The sequence below is a fragment of the Mus pahari genome, chromosome 14 (genome assembly GCF_900095145.1).
Source record: "Mus pahari chromosome 14, PAHARI_EIJ_v1.1, whole genome shotgun sequence".
Lineage (NCBI taxonomy): Eukaryota > Metazoa > Chordata > Mammalia > Rodentia > Muridae > Mus > Mus pahari.
This window is the reverse complement of record NC_034603.1, coordinates 55,266,183-55,274,673: the sequence shown is the minus strand read 5'-3', so window position 1 is coordinate 55,274,673 and position 8,491 is coordinate 55,266,183. Positions and strand designations below refer to the sequence as shown.

At 38.5% G+C, this 8,491-nt stretch overlaps 1 protein-coding gene across 1 annotated transcript in view; it reads right to left on the bottom strand.

Moving 5' to 3' along the window:
* Hsf5 (heat shock transcription factor 5) overlaps window positions 1-8,491 on the bottom strand; it is a 46,985-nt gene that overhangs the window by 29,555 nt on the left and 8,939 nt on the right. The gene's annotated exons all lie outside the window — the stretch shown is intronic.

Below are 8,491 nucleotides of genomic sequence, written 5' to 3'. Positions count from 1 at the left end.
ACACACACACACACACACACACACACACACACACACACACACACACGCACACAATTGGGTGCTTTCAGTTGCTTTTAGAAAACTCTGGCCTATAATAAATGTACAAGGTCTTGGTGTATAGCCCTGACTAGCCTTGAACTCCTGCTAACCACTTAGCACTCTCCCTCAAGTTAGGTTTGCAAATGTGTGTACTGTAACTGCTGTAATCAATTTTTAAAAGGTGATATCTATCTTTATCATTTCTTTTTTGTTGTTTTTGAGACAGGGTCTCATGAAAACCAGGCTGACCAAAAATTCACAGGAAGCTGAAGGCAACCATGAATTCATGATCCTCCTGTCTCCACTTCTCAAGGGCTAGGATTACAGGCATGAGCTACTGTGCCTCCTTCCTGCAGGGCTTGGGATCAAGCCCAGGGCTCCATGTACAGGAGGCAGGTACTCTCTGCTATGCTAATCCCCAGTCAGTAACTGATTGTTTAGTACTTAAACATATTGTTATTTTTCTAACCAAATATTTATTCTTATTGAAAGTAATTTCATTTCATTAAAAACAGCAAAATATATTTGTAGTTCCCAAATAATCGTTTCAATCATTTTAACAACTATTTGGAGATTGAAGGGCTTTAAAAGTAAGTAGAAATACTCTCCAATCTACCATTCAACAATGTGATGGTTTTCTACTGAAAAACATGCAAAAACATTTTTTGCCATTTAGATAAATGTTTAGGAATGTGGGTCCTAGTTTCAGCCTGCCTGGTTTTGTAGCCTGGCTCCATAATTCAGTATTTTATACATCTGGACATAGTTAATTACCTTAGGCCTCAATGTTTGCATTCTATTAAAACAGGGACCTACCTGGTATGGTTATTTCAAGGACCATAATGAGCTGCTGTGCACAAAACACTTAGGATAGTAATGACAGCAATCCAGTATTTTAATGAAAAAAAAAATGTTGTGTAGCATTAGGAAACAAACTCAAAACTATATTTTCCAAACCTTTTCTTTATGGTTAAACCACCTTGAACAGATCAAACTCTGCACGGGAACAGCTGTACTTACAGGCCCAGTCTTAGTGGACTGAGCTCTTTTCCAGAGAAAGCCTCTACGGAATGGATGAGCATCAGTTACATTCATCACCATACCTTTGGGTTAAACGGAAGATGATGTGTGTTGAATGTCTACCATGTTTCGAGCACAGTGGTGGATGCTTCGTATGTATTGATATCAAATGACAATCAGATTAACATTAGTTTAAAAAGTAATAAAAAACTAAAAAGTATAAATGACAAGCTAGAACTCATGTCATATGCAAACAAGAGAAGACATTTAAAACTCAAAGATAGTAAGAAATTTGCCAACAGTAACAAGACTGGACTCGTTTTGTACTGAACTTGAGAGAATAAGTATGCTGGGAAACAGAGTACATCCAAGTCACTGTGGAGGATCTTCGGGCTGTCAGAACTTGTTACTAAGGACGACCTATCCCTCTAGTGGCAGCAAAGACCTAGGCAAGAATGGCCGGGCTTCCTTTCCTCCTTGTCCTGAAAAGCAATGCTTCATTACAAATGAACCAGTGCAAGGATCACATGTACTTCTCTGATATTTCAGTAGCAGAACTCCACTGTTGAAATTTTCTGAATAGCTGTTAAACTATTTTCTAAAATAAATTTGTCGGAGGAATAAAAGTACAATAAACCCCAGAGAGTACCATTATAATATGGAGTTGCTAACTGCTTTTAGTGTGAAATTAGACAACAAACCGTAAATGCTAGTTGGCGTCCAGTAAGAGATGAGAAATGGAACACAAGGAGAGCCTGTGAAGTTACACTCGCCACAGACTCCTTCTTACCGGTGCAGCCTTACTTCGTACAGTCAATGAAAAGAGCAGAGTGTGGAATTAGCTAGTATGCAGTATAGGCAAAGTGAGGTGCCAAAATCCAAGTTTGTGCTATGTATATGAAAAATTAATGTAGTGTGCATTATGACAGCAATAACATTATAAAACTAACTTGTGTCCTCAGACACTCCTATATAAAGATCTTGCTTTGGCTTCCTGAAGGTAGTGCTCACTTAAGGAATTTGGTTTCATGTATAAGAAAAAGAGTAAGCCAGGCATGGTGGCGCACGCCTTTAATTCCAACACTTGGGAGGCAGAGGCAGGTGGATCTCTGAGTTTGAGGCCAGCCTGGTCTACAGAGTGAATTCCAAGACAGCCTGGGCTACACAGATAACCCCTGTCTCAAAACAAAACAGTCAAAATCAAAAAACGAAAAACAAAACAAAAACCCAAACAACCAAAAAAAAGAAAAACAAACTAAAGCAAAACAAAAAACTAAAAAGTATAAATGACAAACTAGAACTCATGTCATATGCAAACAAGAGAAGACATTTAAATTTTTCTCAGTAATAAGAAGCCAGAATTACTAAAAACCATTGCCCTCACTATAGGTGATGCAAACAAACTCATCTATACTTTATTCTATGGAAATCATCCAAACATATAATGTTTCAGACTTGAATCTACTCCAGGACAGCGCAGTGTTAATAGTGACAAAATGCCCACTCATATAAATGCTGAAAAGAAACAGTAGCTGTAATAATATATTTAATTTCAAGATCAAGTTACTATAGCAAATAAAACTGTAATATCTCATTTGTGGTGAAGAAAAAGTCGCCTGGGGATACAGTGCTTTATAATCTTTCAGCTTTACAGTGGTGTAAAAGTGATATACATTCAGTGTAAACTGTATGTTGAAACTTTATCTGTTCCTCAGTTCATTACCCCTAAGATGCTGGGCACCAACAGTGAGCCCCAGTTCCTAACATCCAATACCCTACCATGCCCTACTATTCAACTATGAAAATTCTGAATGTTAGGCATATTAAATGGATTTTAGTAAACCTTCAACTTATAATTAGGTTATAGAGCATGCTAGCATAACTCCATTGTAAGTTGAAGTGTATCTGTGTACTCAAATAAGTGAAAGTAGACATCTGTAAAAAAAAAAAATGTTGTTTTTGGTTTTTGAGGCAGGGTTTCTTAATGGGGTCTGGACTGTCCTGGAACTCACTCTGTAGACCACACTGGCCTCAAACTCAATGAGATCCACCTGCCTTTGCCTCCTGAGTGCTGGGATTAAAGGCATGTGTCAGCACCCTCTGGCCTGAAAAAAATGTATTTGTAAGTTGGGTATAGTGATGAAAGGCTGGGCTCTCAACACTCAGGAGGGAAGACTTCGAGTGTGAAGCCAACCTGGAGCACACAGCAATATTCTTTCTCAAATAAAACAAAACTTCTATATCCATGTTCAGAGTAGCAATAGTTTAAAAAAGTGGAAGCAATCTAGAATCCTTCAAAATGTTAGTACTTGTATGTGTAATTATTATTCATCTTTAAAAGGGAAATTTTGACACATATTGCAAAGAATAACCTTTAAGATATTATCATGGGGTTGGAGAGATGACTCAGTGGTTAAGAGCACTGACTGCTCCTCCAGAGGTCCTGAGTTCAGTTCCCAGCAACAACATGGTGGCTCACAACCATCTGTAATGGGATCTGGTGCCCTCCTCTGGTGTGTTCGAAGACAGCAACAGTGTACTGATATACAGTAAATAAATAAATCTTTTTAAAAAGATATTATGATGAATTAAATATGCCAGTAACAAAAGGGTAACCATTATATGACTCTACACAAGGTATTCAATATTCATAGACAGAAAGTTAGTGACTGCCAAGGACTGGAAAAAGGAAAAGCCATTGCTTAGATAGTACAGTTTCACTTGTGTGATGATTTAGTGAATGTTGTGAATGTAGTGACAATGTACAGTTTACAATGACAAATTTACACATCAAATATTATATAATTCAACTTATCTGAGGTATCCGGTAGTCAAGCTCACAGGCAGGGACAGATGGCAGGCTGCTCGGGTCCTGACTTTGGACTGGGGAGATGAAAAGGTCTGAGGCCCGCACGGTGGTGATGGTGAGTGTAAGGCGTCAGGGGACGAGTTAACGCTTGAGTATACAGATTTTATTATAAAGATGGCATGGTTTTGCTCTGTTTCTTCTGGGAAATGAAGAGCTTTCTGGGGACAAAGTCCCTTTTTTTCTGGGCAATAAGTCGTATCTGAGCACAGTAACAAAACACTGAGAAATACATTCCTCCATATTGTATATTTGTTTCTTTACATCATGTAAGGTTAAAACCCTAAAAAACCAAACTTCTGAATGTAAGCAAGTTATAAATGGTAGAGTACTTACCTAGCATGTGCAGGGACCTGGGCTTTATCCAAATACTGAACAAGAACCCAGAGATTAAGGACAGTTATAATTTGTTAATTACTACTTTGACCCTAAAAATGTAACTTTGGGGGCTGGAAAGATGGCTCAGTGGTTAAGAGCCCTGATTGCTCTTCCAGAGGTCCTAAATTCAATTCCCAGCAACCATATGGTGGCTCACAGCCATCTGTAATGTAATCTGATGCCCTCTTCTAATATGTCTGAAGACAGCGACAGTGTATTCACATACATAAAATAAATAATTCTTTTTTTAAAAAAAAAAAAAAAAGTAATTTTGGGGACTGAAGAGAAGGCTCAGTGGGTAGGGCAGTTTGAACAAGAGTGTGAGGACCAGAGTGTGGACCTTTAATGCTCGTATAAAAGCCAGACAACTGTGAGGCAGGGACAGAAGATGCCCTGGGCACTGTAACTGGCTATGCTCGCCAAACCTTGGCGATACCCTGCCTCGACAGATTCAATAGAGAGAGTCAGCTAACGCTAGATAAGATATTTTGTATTTGAAAGATGATGAATGTAAAAATGTGAACGAGATAGGCAAGGAACACTAGTGCTTCAAAGGAGGAGGGCAGATATGATCAGTCGCTCTAAGGATTAGTTTGTATTCTGTTTTGTTTTTGAGACGGTTTCTCTGTTTAGCCCTGGCTGTCCTGGAACTCGCTCTATAGACCAGGCTGGCCTCGAACTCAGAGATCTGCCTGCCTCTGCCACCCAGTGGTGGGATTTAAGATGATCATTTTGTTAGTCAGACTGATGGCATTTTTTTTTTTTTTAAGTTTCTGGATTTCAAATTTCAACTACAGAAATTAATCATTTATTAAATTCAAATTCAAATTTTGGTGACCATAAAGCCATAAATTAAAAGAGGCCAAATTCAAGTGTTTTGTTGTTGTTTATCCTAATTATTTAATTGAGTAATTAATTAATTTTGAAATAGTCTTAAAATATAGTCCTGTTGCCCTGGACTTTACTATGTAGACCAGGCCAGCCTTGAATTCAGAGATATGACTGCCTCTGCCTTTTTAATGCTAGGGTTAAAAGCACTCAGCTTTTCCCCCCGGCCCACAGAAACCAGAAAAGGGTACCAGACCTAGAATTGGAGTTATAAGTGATTGTGAGCCATCACGAGGAAGGTGGTAACTGAACCCAGGACTTCTGCAAGAGCAGCCAGCATTCCTAACCATCCAGCCAGCTATCTCACCAGCCCTACAACTAATTTTTAGATGAAGTTTAGTGTTTTCTATTAAAATTTTATTTGAATCTTAGATCACAAGAGTTTGTTTTGAAGGAACTGAAATATCATCATCTTCAGTTAGTCTTTTTGTTAGGACCTAAGTGAATGTGGTAGGGATTGACTTGCCTTTCAGTAGACACAGCTGACTTAACTTTGAGAAGGATGTTCATCATGCTGTTAGTTAATAGGTGCTCACTAAATACTGGTTGCTTAGCATTTTGTATCCTATTTGGAGAAATTCATTGATTGCACAGTATTTTCTATGCATTCTCTTTTCCAGAGCAGATAGCTTATATTTAACAATACAGCTCTATTTATACAGTACTTCAGAATGTGCACAGTGCTTTCATTTACTTCATGTCATGTGTTAGAAGCCACCACAGAATCTCTCAGCCTTTGGCCAAGATCAATTGCAGAAGCTGTCGTGACTTCTCCCTCATATTCTGAGAAACTTTACAGTCATTTCAAATTGTCCTTCCTAAATAATGACAAAACAGAACCCAAACAACACAGTGTGACGTGAACAACCCCAACAACAGGAGCTCTCACTCTGCTTCTTTTTTGTTCTTCAGTGCTGGGGTTGGAGCCAGGGCCTCATGTATGCTAGGCGAGAGATCCATCACTAAGCTATAGCCCCACTTCCTTCTTGTGCTTTTAAAAATGTCTGTGCCCACATTCTTACCTTGACCTCTTGCAGACAAGTATTAACTTACAAGTTCATAATCAAGCTAAAATAAAGTTTTTTGTTGCTGTTGTTTTGTTTTGGCTTTGGTTTTTCAAGACCGTTTTTCTATGTATCCTTGACTGCCCCGGAACCTGTTCTGTAGGCCAGGCTAACCTCAAACTAAGAGTTCATCTGCCTATGCTGGGATTAAAGGTGTACATTACCATGCCTGTCTTGAAAATAAACTATTTTTAATAATACTCCAAATTAATACTTTAATAATACGCTTCTCCAAAGAATGAAGTAGCTGCTAGTGACACTAATAAGTAATCTATAAGTGGGTCTCGTAGACTACAAAACCAGGAGTTTTGATGAAGATTGCATAGAACCCTAAGTATACTTTCCAATTTAAAAAAAAAAACCCTTCCAGATTATATTTATTTGTCTCTTAGGTTGCAGGAGTATAACACTCAAGCCACCATGTCTAATAGACCCAAAGGAAAACTCCCTCGAAACTCCAGATGGAAAGATAAAAAGTCCTTTTCTACCTTTCTCCACATAGTCCAAATTTCAATTCCCAAAAAGATTTTCTAAAACATTTTTAGATTTATTTATTTTAAAGTGTGTGAATATTTTTGCCTACATGTATGTCTGTGTACTACATGCATGTTTGGTGCCAGTGGAGGTCAGAAGAGGGTGTCCAGCCTGGCAGTGGTGGCGCACGCCTTTAGTCCCAGCACTCGGGAGGCAGAGGCAGGTGAATTTTTGAGTTCGAGGCCAGCCTGGTCTACAGAGTGAGTTCCAGGACAGCCAGGACTACACAGAGAAACGTTGTCTCAAAAAACCGAAAAAGCAAAACAAACAAACAGAAGAGGGTGTCCGATCCTCTCTGTCTGGAGTTACAGGCGGTTGTCAACTACCATGTGGGTGCTGGGAACTGAACTCAAGTCCACTTCAAGAGCAGCCAGTGCTCTTAACCACTGAGAACTGTCTCTGGACCCACAAGAAACTTCTAAACCTTTAGTATTGTAAGAAATGGAAAATATTATTGGTGAATAACTCCTTAGTTATCTGGGCTACATAATATAAGAATATGAGGGGCTGGATGTGGGGGTGCATGCCTTTATTCCAGCACTCGGGAGGCAGAAACATGCTGATCTCTGTGAGTTCACAGCCAGCCTGGTCTCGAAAATAAGTTCTAAGACAGCCAAGACTACACAGAGACCTAATCTAAAACAATATAGCTGGGCATGGTGGCACCCGCCTTTAATCCCAGCACTGGGAGACAGAGGCAGGCAGATCTCTGTGAGTTTGAGGCCAGCCTGGTCTACAGAGTGAATTCAAGGACAGCCAGGGCTACACGGAGAAACAAAAAACCAAACCAAATCAAAATATACTACCTACCTACATACACATACACATAATCCAGCTAAAATAACTTAGCTAGCAATGCTGATTTATTAAAATATTAAATTTATACATTCAGTGGATAAGTAAGAGCCAGTTCATTCATGCTTATAAGTGAGTATATTACTAAAATCAGGATATGATCTAGTTGTAAAAGATAACTACTGTTAAAAAGTAAATAAAGTAAATATCTTTTATAGAAGAAATATTGGATTAAACTCACCAGCAACAAAAACCTTTTTGTTGCTATATTTAAGATAGATAGCTTATAAACATTAACTTAGGCATCTTCTACTTTTAAAGATTGCACAGATTTTTTTTTCTTCAAAGTAGTAGTAGAAAATCTGGAAAATATTAGAGCTTAATCATTTTCTATATAAGATTGTAAGTTTAAATTTTTTTCTATTGGGCAAAATGGTACCCTGGGTTCTCCTCAGATCAGATCAGTTTCTCAGTCCAGCGTTCCTAATAGGCCAAGCGATGACCTCGTCTGTACTCTCCTCATTCTCAGCTCCATGCCTAGACAGGGAAGCTCACCTCTAAACGTCCACAACTGGATGCAACGTAGATGCTTAGCAAGAGCAGAGCACTGCCTTTGCATCAGGTAAAATGTAAGGAGTAATAACCAAGCCCACATTAAGATGTCAGCAGTCAGGAAACAATAATACCACATACCAAGTTTTATTTAATATTTGGCATTTTGATTTTTGGAGGTCTAGTATTATTCATTAAGGTACTGTTTCTTATTTTCTTTCTTTTTAATAATTTTCCATGGTAAATTGTTCCTAAAAGAAAAAAAGAAACAATACCACACACAGTGCAGTCACTACGTCTACAGCTTTTAAATGGCAAAGGAGAATTGTCTTAGTCAGGGTTTCTTTTTTTTTTT